The sequence below is a fragment of the Neofelis nebulosa genome, chromosome 6 (genome assembly GCF_028018385.1).
Source record: "Neofelis nebulosa isolate mNeoNeb1 chromosome 6, mNeoNeb1.pri, whole genome shotgun sequence".
Taxonomy (NCBI): Eukaryota; Metazoa; Chordata; class Mammalia; order Carnivora; family Felidae; genus Neofelis; species Neofelis nebulosa.
The window spans coordinates 4599198-4607224 of NC_080787.1; positions in this window are offsets into that span (position 1 = coordinate 4599198).

The window sequence follows — 8027 nt, forward strand, 5'->3', positions numbered from 1 at the left end:
GCCCGAGGTGACCAAGTAGGAGACTGCCAAAATTCAGGCAGGGTGCACCTCCCTTGCGATCCCTCGCCCCGTCACCACCTAACTATTCTTCCAAACCAGTGCCAACAATGGGCCAGTGAGTTTGGGTTTCCAGGTCAGGGAACCAAATATGTTACAGAACCAGGCTGGAATGCTGGCAGAAAAACTAAGTGGCACTCAGAGATCTTGGTGGATCTGAGATTTATTTAACACCAATGGGCTCAGAGGAGACTGTTTCTCCAAAGATCTGAGCGCTGAATGCAAGTGGGGAGGGTAATTTATAGTCGTCAGCTTCCATACCTGTGGGGGTTTTCACGTGTGCAGCAAACAAAGGAAGAAGAACCCAGAGGAGAGGTCTCTGAGCTAGAGACAAGAGCTTATGTTAGCCCTATCGACCATCTTTGGCATACTTAATTCACTTCTCCAACAAAGGAATGACCAAAAAGCAATAAACACAAGAAAGGAACAGAGAAAATCTCCAGAAACAGTGAATTTTTAGGTAATACAATGGCACAAAATTCTCATCTATCAACAATTACTCTTCATGTGAATGGGCTAAATGCTCCAATCAAAAGACATAGAGTATCAGAATAGATTAAAAACAAGACCCATCGAAATGCTGCTTAGACCTAAAGACACTCCCAGATTTAAAGAGAGTGGAAGGAGAACAATATCATGGTAATGGATGTAAAAAGAAGGCTGGAGTAGTTATATCAGACAGACTAGATTTTTTTTTCATTTCAATTTTAGTTAGTTAACATACAGTGCAATGTTGGTTTCAGGATTAGAATTCAGTGATTCATCATTTACATACAACACCCAGTGTTCATCATAACAAGTGCCCTCCTCAATACCCATCAGCAACTAGCCCATCCCACACCCATCTCCCCTCCAACAACCCTGTTTGTTCTCTGTTGTTAACAGTCTCTTATGGTTTGTTTCCCTCTTTATTTTTTCTTTTTTCCCCATCCCATATGTTTATCTGTTTTGTTTCTTAAATTCCTTTTATGAGGGAATTCTCTTATAATTACTAGTATTTCTGTGGGGTTGGTTAGATCTCTCTCCTCTTTCGTTTGAGATTTTTTTTATTTTTAATTTTTTTAATGTTTATTTATTTTTAACAGAGAGAGGAAGACAGACAGAACATGACTGGGGGAGGAGCAGTGAGAGACGGAAACACAGAATCTGAAGCAGGGTCGAGACTTCTAGATGTCAGCACAGAACCCAACACAGGGCTCAAACTCAGGACTGCAAGATCATGACTCAAGCCGAAGTCGGATGCTTAACTGACTGAGCCACCTAGGCACCACTCTGTTATTTGTGATATTTTCTATTTGGGTCCTCTCTCTTTTCTTTTTGACAAGTCTGGCTAGGGAGTTATCAATTTTGTGTGTTCTTTCAAAGAACCAGCTCTTAGGTTCATTGATCTGTTCCTCTGGGGGGTTTTTGTTTGTTTGTTTCCTTGTTTCTATATTGTTTATTTCTGCTCTAATTTATTTCTTCATTATTTCCCCTCAACTGCTTGCTTTAGGTTCTTTTGCTGTTTGCTTTCTAGGTCCTTTACATGTAAGGTTAGGTTGTGTAAGTGGGGCCTTTCTTGCTTCTTGAGATAGGCCTGAATTACAATGTACTTTCCTCTTAGGACTGTCTTTGCTGCATCCCAAAGGGCGTGGAGTGTTGCGTTTTCATTTTTATTTGCTTCTGTGTATTTTTTATTTCTTTAATTTCCTGGTGAACCCATTCATTTCTTAAGAGGATGTTCTTTAAACTCCATATATTTGAGGGCTTTCCAAAATTTTCTTGTGTTTGACTTCAAGTTTCGTATGCTGTGACCTGAAAACATGCATGGTATGACCTCGATCTTTTTATATCTGCTGAGGCCTGGTTTGTTACCCAGTATGTGATCTATTCTGCAGAATGTTCCATGTGCACTCAAGAAGTGTGTATATTATGCTGCTTTAGGATGAAATGATCTGGTTATACCTGTTAAGTCCATCTGGCACAGTGTGTCATTCAAAGCCATTGTTTCCATGTTGAATTTCTGCTTAGGTTATGTGTCCATTGATGCAAGTAGAGTGTAAAGTCCCCTATTATTATAGTATGATTATCAATGAGTTTATGCAAATGGCAATATTTCATTTTTTTTCTAAATTTTATTTAAATTCTAGATAGTTGACATATAGTGTAATACTAGTTTCAGTAGTAGAATTTAGTGATACATCTCTAACATATAACATCCAATGCTCATCATAGCAAATACCCTTCTTAATACTAATCACTCATTTAGCCCATCCCCTCATCTCCCTTCATCAACCTCAATTTCTTCTCTATTGTTGAAAGTCTCTAATGCTTTCCTTCCTTCTCTCTTTTATTTTCCTTCCCATATAGCCAGCTGTTTTGTTTTTGTTTTTGTTTGAATATATGAAATTTATTGTCAAATTGGTTTCCATACAACACCCAGTGCTCATCCCAAAAGGTGCCCGCCTCAATACCCATCACCCACCCTCCCCTCCCTCCCACCCCCCATCAACCCTCAGTTTGTTCTCAGTTTTTAAGAGTCTCTTATGCTTTGGCTCTCTCCCACTCTAACCTCTTTTTTTTTTTCCTTCCCCTCCGCCATGGGTTTCTGTTAAGTTTCTCAAGATCCACGTAAGGGTGAAAACATACGGTATCTGTATTTCTCTGTATAGCTTATTTCACATAGAATAACACTCTCCAGTTCCATCCACGTTGCTACAAAGGGCCATATTTCATTCTTTCTCATTGCCACATAGTACTCCATTGTGTATGTAAACCACAATTTCTTTATCCATTCATCAGTTGATGGATATTTAGGCTCTTTCCATAATTTGGCTATTTTTGAGAGTGCTGCTATTAACATTGGGGTACAATTGTCCCTATGCATCAGCACTCCTGTATCCATTGGGTAAATTCCTAGCAGTGCTATTGCTGGGTCACAGGATAGATGGATTTTTTAATTTTTTGAGGAACCTCCACACTGTTTTCCAGAGTGGCTGCACCAATTTGCATTCCCACCAACAGTGCAAGAGGGTTCCCGTTTCTCCACATCCTCGCCAGCATCTATAGTCTCCTGATTTGTTCATTTTGGCCACTCTGGCTGGTGTGAGGTGATATCTGAGTGTGGTTTTGATTTGTATTTCCCTGATGAGGAGCGACATTGAGCATCTTTTCATGTGCCTGTTGGCCATCCGGATGTCTTCTTTAGAGAAGTGTCTATTCATGTTTTCTGCCCATTTCTTCACTGGGTTATTTGTTTTTTGGGTGTGGAGTTTGGTGAGCTCTTTATAGACTTTGGATACTAGCCCTTTGTCCGATATGTCATTTGCAAATATCTGTTCCCATTCCGTTGGTTGCCTTTTAGTTTTGTTGGTTGTTTCCTTTGCTGTGCAGAAGCTTTTTATCTTCATAAGGTCCCAGTAGTTCATTTTTGCTTTTAATTCCCTTGCCTTTGGGGATGTGTCAAGTAAGAAATTGCTATGACTGAGGTCAGAGAGGTCTTTTCCTGCTTTCTCCTCTAGGGTTTTGATGGTTTCCTGTCTCACATTCAGGTCCTTTATCCATTTTGAGTTTATTTTAGTGAATGGTGTGAGAAAATGGTCTAGTTTCAACCTTCTGCATGTTGCTGTCCAGTTCTCCCAGCACCATTTGTTAAAGAGACTGTCTTTTTTCCATTGGATGTTCTTTCCTGCTTTGTCAAAGATTAGTTGGCCATACATTTGTGGGTCTAGTTCTGGGGTTTCTATTCTATTCCATTGGTCTATGTGTCTGTTTTTGTGCCAATACCATGCTGTCTTGATGATTACAGCTTTGTAGTCGAGGCTAAAGTCTGGGATTGTGATGCCTCCTGCTTTGGTCTTCTTCAAAATTACTTTGCCTATTCGGGGCCTTTTGTGGTTCCATATAAATTTTAGGATTGCTTGTTCTAGTTTCGAGAAGAATGCTGGTGCAATTTTGATTGGGATTGCATTGAATGTGTAGATAGCTTTGGGCAGTATTGACATTTTGACAATATTTATTCTTCCAATCCATAAGCATGGAATGTTTTACCATTTCTTTATATCTTCTTCAATTTCCTTCATAAGCTTTCTATAGTTTTCAGCATACAGATCTTTTACATCTGTGGTTAGATTTATTCCTAAGTGTTTTATGCTCCTTGGTGCAATTGTGAATGGGAGCAGTTTCTTTATTTGTCTTTCTGTTGCTTCATTGTTAGTGTATAAGAATGCAACTGATTTCTGTACATTGATTTTGTATCCTGCAACTTTGCTGAAATCATGTATAAGTTCTAGCAGACTTTTGGTGGAGTCTATTGGATTTTCCATGTATAATATCATGTCATCTGCAAAAAGTGAAAGCTTGACTTCATCTTTGCCAATTTTGATGCCTTTGATTTCCTTTGTTGTCTGATTGCTGATGCTAGAACTTCCAACACTGTGTTGAACAACAGCGGTGAGAGTGGACATCCCTGTCATGTTCCTGATCTCAGGGGAAAAGCTCTCAGTTTTTCCCCATTGAGGATGATGTTAGCTGTGGGCTTTTCATAAATGGCTTTTATGATCTTTAAGTATGTTCCTTCTATCCCGACTTTGTCGAGGCTTTTTATTAAGAAATGTTGCTGAATTTTGTCAAATGCCTTTTCTGCATTGATTGACAGGATCATATGGTTCTTATCTTTTTTTTCATTAATGTGATGTATCACGTTGATTGATTTGCGAATGTTGAACCAGCCCTGCATCCCAGGAATGAATCCCACTTGATCATGGTGAATAATTCTTTTTATATGCTGTTGAATTCGATTGGCTAATATCTTATTGAGAATTTTTGCATCCATATTCATCAGGGATATTGGCCTGTAGTTCTCTTTTTTTACTGGGTCTCTGTCTGGTTTAGGAATCAAAGTAATACTGGCTTCATAGAATGAGTCTGGAAGTTTTCCTTCCCTTTCTATTTCTTGGAATAGCTTGAGAAGGATAGGTATTATCTCTGCTTTAAACGTCTGGTAGAACTCCCCTGGGAAGCCATCTGGTCCTGGACTCTTATTTGTTGGGAGATTTTTGATAACCGATTCAATTTCTTCGCTGGTTATGGGTCTGTTCAAGCTTTCTATTTCCTCCTGATTGAGTTTTGGAAGAGTGTGGGTGTTTAGGAATTTGTCCATTTCTTCCAGGTTGTCCAGTTTGTTGGCATATAATTTTTCATAGTATCCCTGATAATCGTTTGTATCTCCGAGGGATTGGTTGTAATAATTCCATTTTCATTCATGATTTTATCTATTTGGGTCCTCTCCCTTTTCTTTTTGTGAAGCCTGGCTAGAGGTATGTCAATTTTGTTTATTTTTTCAAAAAACCAACTCTTGATTTCATTGATCTGCTCTACAGTTTTTTTAGATTCTATATTGTTTATTTCTGCTCTGATCTTTATTATTTCTCTTCTTCTGCTGGGTTTAGGCTGCCTTTGCTGTTCTGCTTCTATTTCCTTTAGGTGTGCGGTTAGATTTTGTATTTGGGATTTTTCTTGTTTCTTGAGTTAGGCCTGGATTGCGAAGCATTTTCCTCTCAGGACTGCCTTCGCTGCATCCCAAAGCCTTTGGATTGTTGTAGTTTCATTTTCATTTGTTTCCATATATTTTTTAATTTCTTCTCTAATTGCCTGGTTGACCCACTCATTCTTTAGTAGGGTGTTCTTTAACCTCCATGCTTTTGGAGGTTTTCCAGACTTTGTCCTGTGGTTGATTTCAAGCTTCATAGCATTGTGGTCTGAAAGTATGCATGGTATGATTTCAATTCTTGTATACTTATGAAGGGCTGTTTTGTGACCCAGTATATGATGTATCTTGGAGAATATTCCATGTGCACTCGAGAAGAAAGTATATTCTGTTGCTTTGGGATGCAGAGTTCTAAATATATCTGTCAAGTCCATCTGGTCCAATGTATCATTCAGGGCCCTTGTTTCTTTATTGACCATGTGTCTAGTTGATCTATCCATTTCTGTAAAAGTCCCCTGCAATTACCACATTCTTATCAATAAGGTTGCTTATGTTTGTGAGTAATTGTTTTATATATTTGGGGGCTCCTGTATTTGGCGCATAGACATTTATAATTTTTAGCTCTTCCTGATGGATAGACCCTGTGTTTATTATATAATGTCCTTCTTCATCTCTTGTTACAGCCTTTAATTTAAAGTCTACTTTGTCTGATATAAGTATGGCTACTCCAGCTTTCTTTTGACTTCCAGTGGCATGATAGATAGTTCTCCATCCCCTCACTCTCAAACTGAAGGTGTCCTCAGGTCTAAAATGAGTCTCTTGTAGACAGCAAATAGATGGGTCTTGTTTTTTTATCCATTCTGATACCCTATGTCGTTTGGTTGGCGCATTTAGTCCACTTACATTCAGTGTTATTATAGAAAGATATGGGTTTAGAGTCATTGTGATGTCCGTAGGTTTCATGCTTGTAGCTTGCATCTCTGGTACTTTGTCTCACAGGATCCCCCTTGGGATCTCTTGTAGGGCTGGTTTAGTGGTGACGAATTCCTTCAGTTTTTGTTTGTTTGGGAAGACCTTTATCTCTCCTTCTATTCTAAATGACAGACTTGCTGGATAAAGGATTCTGGGCTGCATATTTTTTTTCTGTTCATCACATTGAAGATCTCCTGCTATTCCTTTCTGGCCTGCCAAGTTTCAGAAGAGAGATCGGTCATGAGTCTTATAGGTCTCTTTATATGTTAGAGCACGTTTATCCCTTGCTGCTTTCAGAATTTTCCCTTTATCCTTGTATTTTTTTTTTCAACGTTTTTTTTTTTTTTTTTTTTTTTATTTATTTTTGGGACAGAGAGAGACAGAGCATGAACGGGGGAGGGGCAGAGAGAGAGGGAGACACAGAATTGGAAACAGGCTCCAGGCTCCGAGCCATCGGCCCAGAGCCTGACGCGGGGCTCGAACTCACGGACCGTGAGATCGTGACCTGGCTGAAGTCGGACGCTTAACCGACTGCGCCACCCAGGCGCCCCCTTTATCCTTGTATTTTGCCAGTTTCACTATGATATGTCATGCAGAAGATCGATTCAAGTTACGTCTGAAGGGAGTTCTCTGTGCCTCTTGGATTTCAATGCCTTTTTCCTTCCCCAGATCAGGGAAGTTCTCAGCTATTATTTCTTCAAGTACACTTTCAGCACCTTTCCCTCTCTCTTCCTCCTCTGGAATACCAATTATGCGTATATTATTTCTCTTTAGTGCATCACTTAGTTCTCTAATTTTCCCCTCACATTCCTGGATTCTTTTATCTCTCTTTTTCTCAGCTTCTTATTTTACCATAATTTTATCTTCTAGTTCACCTATTCTCTCCTCTGCCTCTTCAATCCGAGCCGTGGTCATTTCCATTTTATTTTGCAGCTAGTTTATCGCATTTTTTAGCTCCTCCTGACTATTCCTTAGTCCCTTGATCTCTGTAGCAATAGATTCTCTGCTGTCCTTTATACTGTTTTCAAGCCCAGCGATTAATTTTATGACTATTATTCTAAAATCATTTTCTGTTATATTGTTTAAATCCTTTTTGATCAGTTCGTTAGCTGTTGTTATTTCCTGGAGATTCTTTTGAGGGGAATTCTTCCGTTTGGTCATTTTGGATAGTTCCTGGAATGGTGCAGAACTACAGGGCACTTCCCCTGTGCTGTCTTGAATAACTGGCATTGGTGGGTGGGGCCGTAGTCAGACGTGATGTCTGCCCCCAGCTCACCGCTGGGGCCACAGTCAGACTGGTGTGCCTTCTCTTTCCCTCTCCTAGGGGCGGAATCACTGTGGGGTGGCATAGCCTGTCTGGGCTACTTGCACACTGCCAGGCTTGTGGTGCTGGGGATCTGGCGTATTAGCTGGGGTGGGTAGGCAAGGTGCACGGGGGTGGGAGGGGCAGCCTCAGCTCGCTTCTCCTTTGGTGATCCGCTTCGGGAGGGGCCCTGCAGCAGCGGGAGGGAGTCAGACCCACCGCTGGAAG